A 15,048-nucleotide genomic window follows, 5' to 3' on the forward strand; every position below is an offset into this window, starting at 1 on the left:
CGCAGGATCTACAAGTGGATCCCGACCGAATCAAGAACGGTGACACAGGCCCTCGTCAGCAGCAGACTGGACTATGGCAACACACTCTACGCAGAAATCCCAGCAAAAACCCCTAAGACGACTACAACGCATACAAAATGCCTCCGCCAGACTGATCGTCAACGTCCCCCGCCGCAGCCACATCACCCCCCACCTGAGACCTACACTGGCTCCCAGTCGACAAGAGGATCACCTTCAAGCTCCTCACCCACGCACACAACGCACTTCACAACGCCGGACCAGCCTACCTGAACAGCAGACAACTTCCACACCTCCACCGGCCAGCTCTGCTCTGCCTGCCTCGCCCATGTTCCCCTGTATCCAACGAACAACCTCCGGCGACAGATCCTTCTCCTACCTCCCCGCCAATACCTGGAACACCCTCCCAACCCACCTAGGGCATACCCAAGACGTACTAGCATTCAGAAGACTCCTCAAGACCTGGCTCTTCGAGCAGTAGCGGCACCCCCCCCTCCCCTCAGCGCCTTGAGACCCTCACGGGTAAGTAGCGCGCTTTACAAGTACTCTGATTGAATGATTGACCTCCAAATCAACTGAAACGCGTCCCCCAACGCTCCCTGCAACGGATACTGGAGACTGCAGAATGACGGGCAGTGAGCGTTCGCGAGTGGCAAACAGGTCCACCAGAGGAGTTCCTCACGTCCGAAAGATGTGACGAACCACCTCCGGGTGGAGCCTCCACTCGTGGTCGGCAGAGAACTGCTGACAGACTGCCTGAACGAACGTTCAGGACTCCGGCCTGGTGATTTGCCATCCGGCAAATCCGATGGTCCCGAAGCCAGGACCAGAGACGCAGAGTCTCTCTGCAGAGACAATGCAATCCCACTCCTCCCTGCTTTTTGACATACCACATCACGGTAGTGTTCTGTCAGGACTTGGACCGACTGACCGGAAAGGGAGGAAGGCCTTGAGCGCCAAATGTATCGCCCGCAACTACAGAAGGTTGATGTGAAGCAACCTATCGCACAAGTTACTACCTGTGTAAAGATATATCTGTAAGAGACATTAGTTAGTGATAGATTCCTTACCTTAGAATATCCCCAGGCGTCAGACTGGATCCGGAAAATTTTGCGTAGCAATACCCCTGTGCGTCGGCAGGCATCGTCCGCAGTTCTGAGTCAGTCGGCATGACGTCAGAGTACTTAGACGCCGCCCTCGCGCGCGGACGTCAGTTCTGATACACAGCTTTTCAGCGCCAGATATGCAGAGCCATGATAGAACCAACACTGGTGCCATGAAACTAGGGCCCTGAAAGGGGATGACCTTAACCCTAGATATCGGTTCGCAGAACGGGGAGGATGGGTGGGTCGGTAAGGAATCTACCACTAACTAATGTCTCTTACAGCGCCTGGAGTCCTTAAAACGCTCAAGCGCATGGTCTGCCTTGTCGCCAAATAGGCGACGGCCATCAAACGGCATGTCAAGAAGGGTAGCCTGGACATCGGCAGAAAAGTTGGCGGACCTCAACCAGGCGTGGCGTCAAACTGCCACTGTCATAGCCATCGCTCTGCCCAGTGAGTCCGTGGTATCCAGCCCACACCGGATGGAGTAGCGCGCTGCATCTCGACCCTCCGCAAGGGCTTGGGCGAGTTTAGCCTGGGCCTCCTGCGGGCAATGTGGAAGCACGTCTGCGTCCCACAGGGTGTAGCGGCCCAAGAGGCATGCGGTATGGACAGACCGCAGTCCCAAACTCAGGGACGGGAACACTTTTTTACTGAATTGCTCGTACCTCTTGGATTCCCGACTGTGCGGTCTGGGAAGTGGAGGCCTGGACGACCAGGCTCTCGGGGGTGGGATGGGTGGACAAAAAGCAAGGGTCGCCCGGGGTCGGGCGGTAGCGTCTGGCCACGTTCCTATCCACAGGCTGACCTGTGGCGGGCTTGGACCAAGTACCCACAAGAACGTCACACAGGGCCTCATTAAACGGCAGCAGAGGCTCAGTGGAGCATGCCTGCGGTTTAAGGACCTCAGTGAGGAGGTTAGTCCTCACGGCCGCGACGGGGAGCGTCAAGCCCAAGGCCTTGGCTGCCCGCGTCAACACTACACTGTAGGCAGCCCCCTTCTCCGTAGCCACGGTGGGAGGGGAGACAAATCCAGTGTCTGGCGAAGTGTCATTACCACTGGCCTCCCCAAGCTCCTATGTCCAGTCCTGTGGAGACTGGCACTCCTGTGCCAGAGGGTCCACAGACCCCTACCAATCACCCTCATCACCCATCTCCTGAAGTTCAGGAAATAGAAATCTCCAAACTACGTCGAGAGCGACGCCCAGCGGCGCTGCTCCTGCGTCGCAACCGAGGTGAGGATTGGGGACGGCGCCGAAACAGCACCGGGGGTGACACCCGCTGGGCCGGCGCGGTCGTGAGGTCGACCGGCGACGACCCGGAAGTGGATCCAGAGAGGGCCTGCGGCGCCGGCGCTGAAGCACCCCGCGGCATCGGAGGCGAAGCACCCGACCCGCCAGTCCCTCCAGCCGGGACCGGTGGGCCCGAAGGCGCCACAGAACCCGGCTGAGGAGGGAGGGAGCGTTATCATGGAACAGCTGTTAGGACTTGGTTCCACGAGCTGCAAACGGGCTCAGCTCATGCCAGAGCACCATCTCACATAATTCCAAGCACTCTGCCTTCAGGATTGATAAGGCCTGCCATAGGAGTGACTGATAGGAATATATGTGTCCATTTTAGGGTTAGATATAGGTATACTACATCTACAGCAAAGGGTGTTTACACCACCTTGCCCCAGCTGTCATGCAGCCAGTTGTGTCAGATTTAGATGACCAGCCAGGGGTGGCATAATACATGCTTCAGCCCCTGGTAGGCCCTGGGTACACCTATGCCCTGTGTATAGGGACTGATAAGGTGGCCCAGTACCAATTGGTAAATGCACCTAAAGTACATGGTTGTCAATTTAGAGAGAGAACAGCTAGGCTGTGGGTCTGATTTGCAGGCCCACAGCCAGGGAAAGTCGTAAACCAGTGAAGCAAAAAGCAAAAATCTGGGGTGACCGTAGGATTGCAGACCCCACTCTCCTACATAACCCCCCCCCCCCAAACTTAGAACAGGAAGACTCACCTGGTCAAGGTTAGTTTAATGTCCCTAAGTGGAAATACCTGGAGAGACCATCTGCATTGCCATGGTCAGTCCCTGGTCTGTGCTCCACTGTAAAGTCCATCCCCTGTAGGGAAATGGACCACCTAAGAAGTTTGGGGTTTTCACCCTTCATCTGATTTAGCCATAAGAGGGGCTTATGGTCGGTCTGAATCTTGAAGTGAGTTCCAAACAAGTATGGCCTCAACTTCTTCAGGGCCCAAACCACAGCAAAGGCCTCCCTCTCTATAGCGGACCAACGTTTCTCTCTAGGGGTCAGCCTTCTGCTTATAAAAGCAATGGGCTGGTCATGACCATCAACATTCAGTTGAGAAAGAACAGCTCCCACACCCAACTCAGATGCATCTGTTTGGACAATGAAGGTTTTGGAGTAGTCAGGACTCTTGAGAATAGGTGCAGTACACATGGCCTGCTTTAGGTCATCAAATGCCTTCTGACGCACAAGTTACTACTTGTGTAACGATATATCTGTAAGAGACATTAGTTAGTATTAGATTCCTTACCTTAGAATATCCCCAGGCGTCAGACTGGATCCGGAAACTTTTGCGTCGCAGTACCCTTGCGCGTCGGTAGGCGTCGTCTGCGGCTCCGCGTCCGTCGTCGGCGTCGTGGGCGCCGTGATGACGTCATCGGAGTACTTAGACGCCGCCTGCGTGTGCTGACGTCATTTCTTAGACACAGCTTTTCCGCGCCAGAAACGCAGAGCCATGTCAAAAAACCAACACTGGTGCCAATGAAACTAGGGCCCTGAAAGGGGTAAACCCTAACCCTAGATATCGGTTCGCAGAACTGGGAGGACGGGTGTGTCGGTAAGGAATCTAATATTAACTAATGCCTCTTACAGATATATCGTTACACAAGTAGTAACTTGTGCATCTGAAAGACACGTTAGTATTAGATTCCTTACCTTAGAATAGATACCCCAGCAATACAAACCCCGGTGGTGGGTCTGCGAACCAATAATCACACCAGAAAGTCCTGGAGGACAGAACGGCCAAAGAAGCCATCCCTCCGGACTTGGCTGTCCAGGCAGTAGTGTCTTGCAAACGTGTGCAGCGATGCCCACGTAGCTGCCTGACAGATGTCTTGTAAGGGCACTCCCCGGCCCAGGGCAGTTGTAGTCGCTGTGGCACGGGTAGAGTGAGCCCGCAATCCAACAGGGGGCTCCTTTTTAGCCAAGGAGTAGCATGCCTGGATACACAAGATGATCCACCGGGAGATGGTCCTCTTGTGCACCGCTTTCCCCTTCTTCGCGCCCACGTAACCAACAAAGAGTTGGTCATCCACCCGGAACTGGCGTGTGCGATCCAAGTAGAATGAGAGCGCACGTTTTGGGTCCAGACGGTGGAGCCGCTCTTCCTCTTTAGAGGGATGCGGTGGCGGGAAGAAGGTTGGCAAGGTGATAGACTGCCCGATGTGGAAGGCCGTGACAACCTTGGGCAGGAAAGATGGCTTAGTACGCAACACCACTTTGTCCGGATGGACAGAAAGGAAAGGTGGAGTACAAGAAAGGGCCTGGATCTCACTCACTCTCCTGGCAGAGGTGATGGCAACCAGGAAAGCAGTCTTCAGGGTTAGAAGGCGTAGAGGACAGCGCCTTGAGACCTGGTGGTGAGTTGGCGCTATACAAACCGAAGTAACATAACATAACAGTTGTGAAGTGGCTCAAAGGGAGCGCACATCAGAAATGTAAGAACAAGGTTCAAGTCCCACTGAGGCATCACAAACGGAACAGGAGGAAACGTGTGTGATATGCCCTTAAGAAATCTATGCACAATAGGGGACTTGAACAAAGAAGGTTGATCAGGCAGCCTCAGAAAGGCTGAAAGGGTAGAAAGGTAGCCCTTGATAGTACCCAGAGCAGAGCCCTGCTGGGCAAGAGAAAGAAGGAAGAGAAGAACCTCAGAAAGAGGGGCAGCGAGAGGATCCACAGCCTTTGCTGTGCACCATGCCACAAATCTGTTCCACCTGCAGGCGTATACCGACTTTGTGGAGGGACGCCTGGCTGCCAGAACGACGTTACAGACTTCAGGAGGCAAGTCAAATGGCCTCAACTGTCGCCGCTCAATCTCCAAGCATGGAGGTGGACACTGGACAGGTTCGGGTGGAGGACCGTCCCCTGCTGCTGCGACAGAAGGTCCTCCTGAAGAGGCAGACGAACCGGGGGATCGACTGACATACTGAGTAGCTCTGGATACCAGTACCTTCGAGCCCAGTCCGGAGCCACAAAGATGACTTGGGCCCCGTCGCGCTTGATCTTCAGCACTCTGGGCAGAAGTGGTATAGGCGGAAAGGCGTACAGTAGACCGCAGCTCAACTCGCGACGAAATGCGTCTCCGAGCGAGTGCCGCCTTGGAAATTCCAACGCGCAGAACTGATGACATTGCGCGTTCTCTTCGGTGGCGAATAGATCTAACCAAGGCTCTCCCCATTGCTGAAAGAGGCCTTGCGCCACGTCAGTTCAGACGCCATTCGTGATCCATCATGCACAGACAGCTGAGCTCGTCCGCCCTGGCGTTCAGAGAACCTGCCAGGTGTTGATCCACCAGGGTCACGCCCTGGCGTTCCAGCCATTGCCAGAGGCGCAGAGCCTCCTGGCAAAGGGTCCACGACCCCACCCCGCCCTGTTTGTTGCAGTACCACATGGCGGTGGTGTTGTCCGTGAACACCTGCACTACACTGCCCCGGACAGAGGGGAGGAATGCTTTCAGCGCTAGACGAATCGCCCTGAGCTCCAACAGGTTGATGTGGAGCCGGGCCTCCGCCGGAGACCAGAGGCCTCTGATCTCCGCCTCTCCCATGTGGCCTCCCCAGCCCTGGAGGGACGCATCCGTCACAACTACGTGCTCCGGTTGGGGAAGGGAGAGGGATCTGCCGCTGACCCAATCGCGGTCCGTGAGCCACCACTGCAGCGGTCTCGCAGTGCCCTCCGAGATCAGGACGTGGTCGGATAGGTTGCCCTGATGCTGGGCCCACTGAAACTTCAGGTCCCACTGCAGAGCCCGCATCCGCCACCTGGCGTGATGCACCAGCAGGATGCAGGAGGCCATCAGCCCCAGAAGCCGCAGCGTCAACCTGACCGAGACCCGGGATAACGGTTGAAAGATTGAAATCAGAGCCTGAATATCCCGGACCCGCTGCTCGGGTGGATAAACCCGAAACTGCGCCGAGTCGAGAACCACTCCTATGAAAAGGAGCTTCTGAGAGGGGCACAGGTGTGACTTCGGCACATTGATTGAGAACCCCAGCCGATGCAGGAGATCTGCCGTAGTCTGGAGGTGGCTGACGACTGTCTGGGGCGAGCCCGCCTTCAACAACCAGTCATCGAGGTAGGGGAAGACTGAAACCCCTAACCTGCGCAGATGAGCTGCTACCACCGCTATCACCTTTGTGAACACCCGTGGGGCGCTGGTAAGGCCTAAGGGGAGCACGGTAAACTGAAAGTGCTCGTGGCCAACCGTGAACCGCAGGTAGCACCGGTGGGCCGGCAGGACGGGGATGTGGAAATAAGCGTCCTGCAAGTCCAACGCTACCATCCAGTCTCCTGGGTCCAGGGCAGCTAGGACCTGAGCCAGTGTCAGCATCTTGAACTTCTCCTTCCGGAGGAAGCCGTTGACGTCCCGTAGGTCCAAGATAGGGCGCAGGCCCCCTTTGCCCTTCTTGGGTACCAGAAAGTAGTGGGAGTAGCAACCACACCCTACTTCTGGCCCAGGAACGTGCTCGATGGCCCCCTTGGCCAAGAGGGCCGTAACTTCCTCCTGCAGAAGTCGCAAATGATCCCCCGATACACGGTGGTTCTGCGGTGGCATGGCTGGAGGAGTCGCCTCGAAGGGGAGGGAGTAGCCCCTTCGGACGATCTGCAGCACCCACCTGTCCGAAGTGACGGTGCGCCAGTGGAGGTGGTGATGGCGAACCCTGCCCCCCACTGGCGTCACATGGGCCTGAAAGCACGGACTAGGAGGGTTTTCGAGGCGGATGCTGCGGGGGAAGGTGTGGACTGACCTCGCCGTTGTCCCCGACCGCCGGGACGGCGGTTCCCACGGCCGCCACCGCGTTGGGTATTACCCTGCGGAGCGTGGCTGGCAGCACGTGTGGGTACACCTCTTCCGTGGCCACGAAAGGAATGAAAGGCAGCCGATTGCTGGCGCGGGGCCGAGAGGCCCAAGGACTTGGCCGTAGCCCTGTAGTCCTTAAAGCGCTCGAGCGCATGGTCTGCCTTGTCGCCAAAGAGGCGACGGCCATCGAGCGGCATGTCCATCTATGTGTTCTGGACATCGGCCGTAAAGTTGGCGGACCTCAACCAGGCGTGGCGTCTGACCGCCACCGTCGTTGCCATCGCTCTACCCAGTGAGTCGGTGGTATCCAGCCCACACCTAATGGAATATTTGGCTGCATCCCGGCCCTCCACAAGGGTTTGGCCGAGTTTGGCCCGTACCTCCAACGGACACTCTGGCAGCACGTCCGCGACCGTATCCCACAGAGAGTGGGTGTAGCGGCCCAAGAGGCATGCGGTGTTGGAAGACCGCAGTCCCAGACTAAGGGACGAGAAGATCTTTTTTGTCGTACTGCTCGTACCTCTTGGATTCCCTGTCCGGCGAGCCGACGGGAATGCGGTCTGGGAATTAGAGGCCTGGATGACCAGGCTTTCGGGGGTAGGGTGGGTGGACAGGAAACATGGGTCGCCCGGGGCGGGCGGTGGCGTCTGGCCACGTTCCTATCTACGGGCGAACCCGTAGCGGGCTTGGACCAAGTGCCCAGAAGAACGTCGGTCAAGGCCTCATTAAAGGGCAGCAGAGGCTCGGCTGAGCTTGACTGCGGTTTAAGGACCTCAGTGAAGAGATTAGTCCTCACGGCCGCAACGGGGAGCTCAAGGCCCAAGGCCTTGGCAGACCTCATCAACACCACACTGTAGGTTGCCCCCTCCTCCGAAGTCACGGTAGGAGGGGAGACAAAACCAGTGTCTGGAGAGGTGTCCAGGCCACTGGCCTCCCCAAGGTCTCCTGTCCAGTCCTCATGAGACTGACACTCTCTGGTCAGAGGGTCCTCAGACCCCTCCCAATCCTCTTCAGCACCCATCTCCTGAAACTCAGGGTTCTCAACTAATGGGGCCTGTTCATAGAAGTGAAACTCTCCAAACGACGTCTGGAGCGGCGCCCACCGGGGCCGTCCCGACATCGGAACAGGAATGAAGGGAGCATCGGGGACGGCGCTGCCCGAGGACGGCGCCGGAGGCGACACCTGATGGTCCGACGCCGGGGAGGTCGTAAGGTCTACCGGCGACGATCCAGAACCCGAAGAAGGTCCAGCGGCGTCCCGCGGCGCCAGGCCCGAAGGCGCCGGGACAACTGGACCCTGCGGCGCCGGTGGGAGAGCGGGAACCTGCGGCACCGGGGCCGAAGGCGTCGGCGGGGCCGAAGCACCCGACGGCGTCGAGGCCGAAACCCCCGACCCGCCAGGGGTCCCAGACGGGTCCGCTGGGCCCGAAGGCGCCGCGGAGCCCGTCGGAGGAGAGAGTTTCCTCATGGCCATGAGGAAGCGCTCGATCTCCTCCGGCGTCAAGTTGAGCCCAGGGACCGGAGGGTGTGGGGCTGAACGCGGCGCCCGCGACTCCGACGGAGCCGCGTGGGCGGTGTCACCCGAACCCCCGGCCGCATCGCGCGAGCATCGGGGGGAGTCCGCAGAGCGATGACGCCTCTTGGACTTCTTGTGCCTCTTGCCTGACGACGACTTCGACCCGGAGGAGTGCGGCCTACCCTCGGAGCTGTGGTGGCTCCGAGCCTGCGACCTGTCCCTCGACCTCCCGTGGGACCGAGACCTCTCGCGGCGCGGGACCGACTGCCGGAGTTCGAGTCGCGTGCGGGACCGCTCCCGCCTGGCTTTCGAAGAGAGGGCCCGGCAGTCGGAGCAGGCCTTGTCGTCGTGATCGACGCCTAGACAGGTCAAACACAGGTGGTGAGGATCCGTCACCGACATCAGGCGGTCGCAATCCTCGCAGTGCTTAAAACCGGGCATCCCTACGGCACCAATAGGAGTCGGAAAGACTTCGAAAAACAATCAAAAATCGATCAAAAAGTTAGTCAAAAATTGACTAGGGTTACTGCTTTTTCCAGCTCTGCGCTTGCTGGCGCAGAAAAAAGAAGAACTGACGTCAGCACGCCGAGGCGGCGTCTAAGTACTCCGACGACGTCATCACGGCGCCCATGACGGACGCGGAGCCGCAGACGACGCCTACCGACACGCAAGGGTACTGCTACGCAAAAGTTTCCGGATCCAGTCGGACGCCTGGGGATATTCCAAGGTAAGGAATCTAATACTAACGTGTCTCTTTCAGATAGCTAACTGTCCACTGAACTTTCTTTGGCATTTTCTTACTTGTCAAGTCATTAAGTGGTGTCCCAATGGACCCATAAGTTTTGACAAACTTCCTATAGTAACCTGACAGGCCCAAGAAAGCTCTGACCTGTGTCTGGGTGGTTGAAGGAGCCCAGTCCTTTATGGCCTGTATCTTGCTCTCCAATGGTTGAACCTGGCCTCCACCCACAAGGTGGCCCAGGTACACAACCTGACTCTGCCCTATCTGGCACTTAGTAGCCTTGATAGTGAGGCCTGCCTTTTGCAGGGCCTCCAAAACTTTCCTCAGGTGGATCAGGTGATCCTCCCAGGTGGAGCTAAAGACAGCAATATCATCTAGATATGCTGCACAGAAGTTATCCAACCCAGTGAGAACTTGGTTCAGCAACCTTTGAAAAGTGGCAGGTGCATTTTTCAAACCAAAGGGCATCACCACAAATTGGTAATGACCTCCTGGTATGGAAAATGCTGTTTTGGCCTTGGCATCCTCCGCTAACCTTATCTGCCAATACCCAGCTGTTAGGTCAAATGTACTTAAGAAAGTTGCAGAAGCCAACTTGTCTATCAGTTCATCTGCCCTAGGTATTGGATGGGCATCTGTCTTAGTGACAGCATTGAGACCCCTGTAGTCTACACAAAACCTAATCTCTCTCTTACCATCCTGGGTGTGCGGTTTAGGCACTAGAACTACAGGACTAGCCCAAGGGCTCTGAGGGTTCAATGACTCCCAATTCCAACATCTTTTGGACTTCCTTCTTTATGCAGTCCCTGACATGGTCAGGTTGCCTGTAGATTTTACTCTTGACAGGCAGACTGTCACCAGTCTCCACCTCATGGGTGCACCAGTTTGTCTGACTGGGAGTCAGTGAAAACATTTGCCTGAAAGATTGAAGAACCTGTTTACAATCCTCCTGTTGATGTTCGGAGAGGCTGTCAGAAAAGACTACACCATCATCAGGGTTCTGAGTGAGCAGGTCTGGGAGAGGGTCACTCTCTTCCTCTTGTCCCTCATTTGTGGCAATGAGCAAGCCCATGTCCTCCTTGTTGACAAATGCTTTGAGCCTGTTTACATGAAACACCCTGTGGGGGCTCCTGGGAGTTCCCATGTCCACCAAATAGGTGACTTCTCCCTTTTTCTCAATGATGGTATGGGGTCCAGACCATTTGTCTTGGAGAGCTGCTGGGGCCACTGGCTCTAACACCCACACCTTCTGTCCTGCATGATACACAGTTAGGACAGCCTTTTGGTCATGCCAAGCTTTTTGAAGTTCTTGGCTGGCCTCAAGGTGTTTAGATGCCTTCTCCATGTAGTCTGCCATCCTGGAGCGGAGACCAAGTACATAGTCCACTATGTCAAGCTTAGGCTTTTTGAGAGGTAACTCCCATCCTTCCTTCACAAGACATAGGGGTCCTCTTACAGGATGCCCAAACAGAAGCTCAAAATGACTAACCAACCCCCTTCTGTGGGACCTCTCTGTAAGCAAACAGCAGGCAGGGTAAAAGGATGTCCCATCTTCGCCTAAGCTTTTCAGGTAACCCTTTTATCATCCCTTTGAGGGTCTTGTTGAATCTCTCAACAAGCCCATTGCATTGTGGGTGATAGGGTGTGGTAAATTTGTAATTTACTCCACACTCCTTCCACATAGCAGTCAAGTATCCTGACATGAAGTTTGCACCTCTGTCAGAGACAACCTCCTTAGGAAACCCCACTCTGGAGAAAACTCCAAGTAGGGCCCTGGCCACAACAGGAGCTGTAGTGGTCCTAAGGGGAATAGCTTCTGGATACCTGGTGGCATGATCCACTACCACCAGTATAAATCTGTGCCCAGATGCTGTTGGGGGGTCCATTGGTCCAACAATGTCTATCCCCACTCTTTCAAAGGGTACCTCCACCACAGGTAGTGGTATAAGGGGGGCCTTTGTTGTGCCACCTGATTTGCCACTGGCTTGGCAGGTGATACATGAGCGACAAAACTCTTTGGTGTCTTCAGACATATGAGGCCAGTGAAAGTGTGGGGCAAGCCTGTCCCAAGTCTTGTTCTGGCCTAAGTGACCTGCAAGGGGAATCTCATGGGCTAAGGTGAGAAGGAAACCTCTAAGAGACAAGGGGATGACCAGCCTCCTGGTAGCACCAGGCTTGGGGTCTCTTGCCTCAGAGTATAGGAGTCCATCTTCCCAATATAACTTATGGGCACCTGTAGCATTCCCTGCAGCCTCAGCAGCAGCCTGCTGTCTGAGGGGTTCAAGAGAGGAACAATCTAATTGGGCCTGCCTCAAGTCTGCCCTGGAAGGTCCCCCTGTCCCAAGAAACTCAATCTGATCAGGCTCAAGTTCTTCTAGGACAGTTCCTTCTGGGGTCTCTGGGTCAGCCTCCTGAGAGGGTTGATCCTCAACCTGAGGCAGGGGGAAGGCTCTGCCTTTACCCTACCATTCCTTCTCTTGGGTAGTGTCTGGTCCATTCTTCCAGGATCCAGCACTTGTTCAGCTGGGCATTTCTTGGCCTGTGACCTAGTCACAGCAAGGACATGTGAGGAGAGACCTAGCATTTCTACATGAGTCCTGTACTCCACATCTGACCACAGTGAGGATTCCAAATCATTGCCCAAAAGACAATCTACTGGGAGGTCTGAACTAACTACAACCCTTTTGAGGCCAGTTACCCCTCCCTGGAGGAATTAACAACTGCCATACTGTGATTGGTAGTGACATTGCTAGCATTGGTCACTCGGTAATCTGAACCTAGCATGATCTGGTCAGGGTCCACAAATGTTGGTGTCACCATAGTGACACTGGCACATGTGTCCCTGTAGGCCTGAGCCATTTTTCCATTAATTAAAGGCGTTTGTCTGTATTTGCCCAGAGTTCTAGGACTTACAGTAGGGGTCATATCTATGTCCCCAGTACAAACAAGAACTGCCTGAGTAGGAATTCTGACTAAGTCAGAACCCACCTCAGTTCCCAGGGTTAACCCAACTATAGCCTTGGGAGGTACACTACCACTACTAACTGTACTAGGGGGTGCAGGTGTCTTAGGGACAGTAGTGGTAGGAGTTTGGCCTTTCTTGGTGCACTCACTAAACCAGTGAGTCATACTTTTACAGTATTGGCACCATGGTTACTTAGGACCATCATTCTTCTTCTTTTGGGAAGTTTGGGACCCACCCTCCTTAGGTTGTTGGGGCCCTGTTGAAGACTTCTGGTCATTTTGCTTATTCTCATTACCCTTCTGGTCTGCTTTCTTCTGGCCACTGTGAGAAGTTGGCCTGATATGCAGTGCTCACTATTCTAGTGATCACTATGTATCAGTCCAAACAACCCTTATTGATGATTGGTTGTAAGTCAACCTTATAGACCAGCTATCCTAGTAACATGGATACGAGCAGTCTAAGGCTAAGACTCTAGAGGGCGTGTTAAGCCAGCTGTTTTACCATCACATTACCCCTTGAACACCAAGTGAAAGGACACCACACAAGTTGTTATGAAAATAAACAGATATTTATTTATAACAAGACTACCCTGAACTATTTATGAGTCAGGGAGCTAAGCACACAACAAAACTCTTACGAAAATACTTTAAGTCGCAAAATTTACACAAATGCCCTAGGGGCACGAAAAACCATATACTCAGTAAGTGGAATGCGAACTTGCTAGCAGGTAAGTAATACTTTTCTAGACTCAGGAATCGCTAGGCCTACAATTCTAAACACTGGGATTAGATGCAGGAGGCCTGTGGACGTCGTGTGCAGAGTGGGAACTCTCACGCGTAAGGCGGGAAAAAGTCTATGGAGGCTAGCAGTTGCAAAGTTACTGTTCTCGGGCGAACCCGACTAGGTGGGTCGAAAACAAGAGTGGATCCGAACACTTAGGGTGTTGGACTATGCTGGAGCACCGGAGTACTCAGGTTACCTAGCCCAGGGGCTGCGGCTGCATAGGGTTGAAGTTGCGTCGGAAACCCTCGTTGAAGATCCAGGAGCCTGAAGAAAGAGTTGCTGGCAGGCGGCCAGTGAAGAAAGTTCGGAGTGATCCAAGCCTGGATCAGGGAAGAAGAAACCTGTAAGCAGAGGGGACCAAGTTCTGAATCACTAGCCAGTGATTTGAGTGGGCACCAGGATGGCACCGGACGAAGTCACCTCAGCCAGGTGAGTGGGCGCTGCTGGGCTCTGCAGTCTCTAGGACCAGGAGGCGTTGTCGGCGACCAGGATGGAGGTGCGAGCTGTCCCACGAAGGTTCTTGCTGTCGACGTCGCTGGACCCAGGATTGGGCAACAAGTCTTGGCAAATGCAAGGCCCACGCGGTGGACCTAAAATGGCGTCTTGAGTGGACCAGGAGGGTCCAGGGTGCTCCTCTTTTGGAGGGGAGCAAGGGCTAGTCTGGAGCAACCAGACCAGCAGTGGTTGTCGTCGTGGAGCGTCGTGAGAGGGCCACTAGCCAACGGGCAAGCGACCTGGACAACGTGGTTGGCAGCAAAGAGCAGAAGGGCCCCACGCAGATCTCGTGGATGCAGGGGGGCTGAACTTCGGTGCTGGAGCTGCTCAGGGTCGGGGCTTCTCTTACCCCAAAGCACTCGGTCGAGGGTCACTCGGTGGTCGTGCTGGACAAGCGTCGTGCAGTTCTGAAGATGGCCGGTCCCTCGAGGTCTCGTCACACCCACGGATCACAGCTGGGCTGATGATGTAGGTTGAGGTCAGAGGTGCCAGGGAAGCCGGTTCTCGTCGTGCTGGAGCAGTCTTGATCCGAAGGAGAGACTGGCAACAAACCGCGATGCTTGGTTGGTGCCTGCTGCTGCAGGGTGACTACTCCTTAGTCACAAGGGAGAATCTTGGGAAGAAGTCTTGAGTTCCTTTCGTGGAAAGTAGTTTCAGGATTCAAAGATGATCTGATTTGGAAGGGGGCCAGTTCCTACCTTTATCCTGCAAAAAGGGGCTGGCACGCGACTAAGTCCTGCCCTATGGGTGGGACTAGGAGGGGGGTGGTTACACCCCTCTCCTTTGGCGGGCTTTCCCCAGGCCAGGGGCTGGAGTGCCCCTGGAACTGGTTTCAGCCGGCCTATGCACAGTGAGCACCGGGGTGCCACTTGCAGTCACCTTCCTCTAAAGCCCTGCCTACCTAGGATACACAAAATCCTGTCTGGGACGGTGCTGGCACCGCCCCTGGCAGGAAACCCTTTGTCCTTGCCTCCTGGGCTGGGAGGACTCCCAGCAGCAGGAGGGCAGACTTGTGTCTCGGTGGCAGCATCCATTTTGTGGAGCTAAGGCTCTGTCTGACTTTAACCGGGGTTACAGGTTACATACATGTCGTGTCCCTCTAGAAGGGTGGAATGCTAACCCCGTCGCCAGAATTGGCGAGGGGTTAGTATTCCAATTCGTATGACACCTTACTCGACATGTTTTGATAAAGCGATACCAGAGTTGGCATATAACCGCGAGGATTATAATGCACTTAAGAGTATATGGTATGCAATATCATGGAAACGGCTAAGGGATGGATCCCGAAAGCCGCAGACAGGCTCAGCTCATGCCAGAGCACTATCTCA

General features: G+C 55.2%; 1 protein-coding gene across 2 annotated transcripts in view; it reads right to left on the reverse strand.

The window, feature by feature from the left end:
• KIF2C (kinesin family member 2C) overlaps positions 1–15,048 on the reverse strand; it is a 1,469,089-nt gene that overhangs the window by 231,440 nt on the left and 1,222,601 nt on the right. The window lies entirely within an intron of this gene.

Source organism: Lissotriton helveticus, chromosome 1_2 (genome assembly GCF_964261635.1).
Source record: "Lissotriton helveticus chromosome 1_2, aLisHel1.1, whole genome shotgun sequence".
NCBI lineage: Eukaryota > Metazoa > Chordata > Amphibia > Caudata > Salamandridae > Lissotriton > Lissotriton helveticus.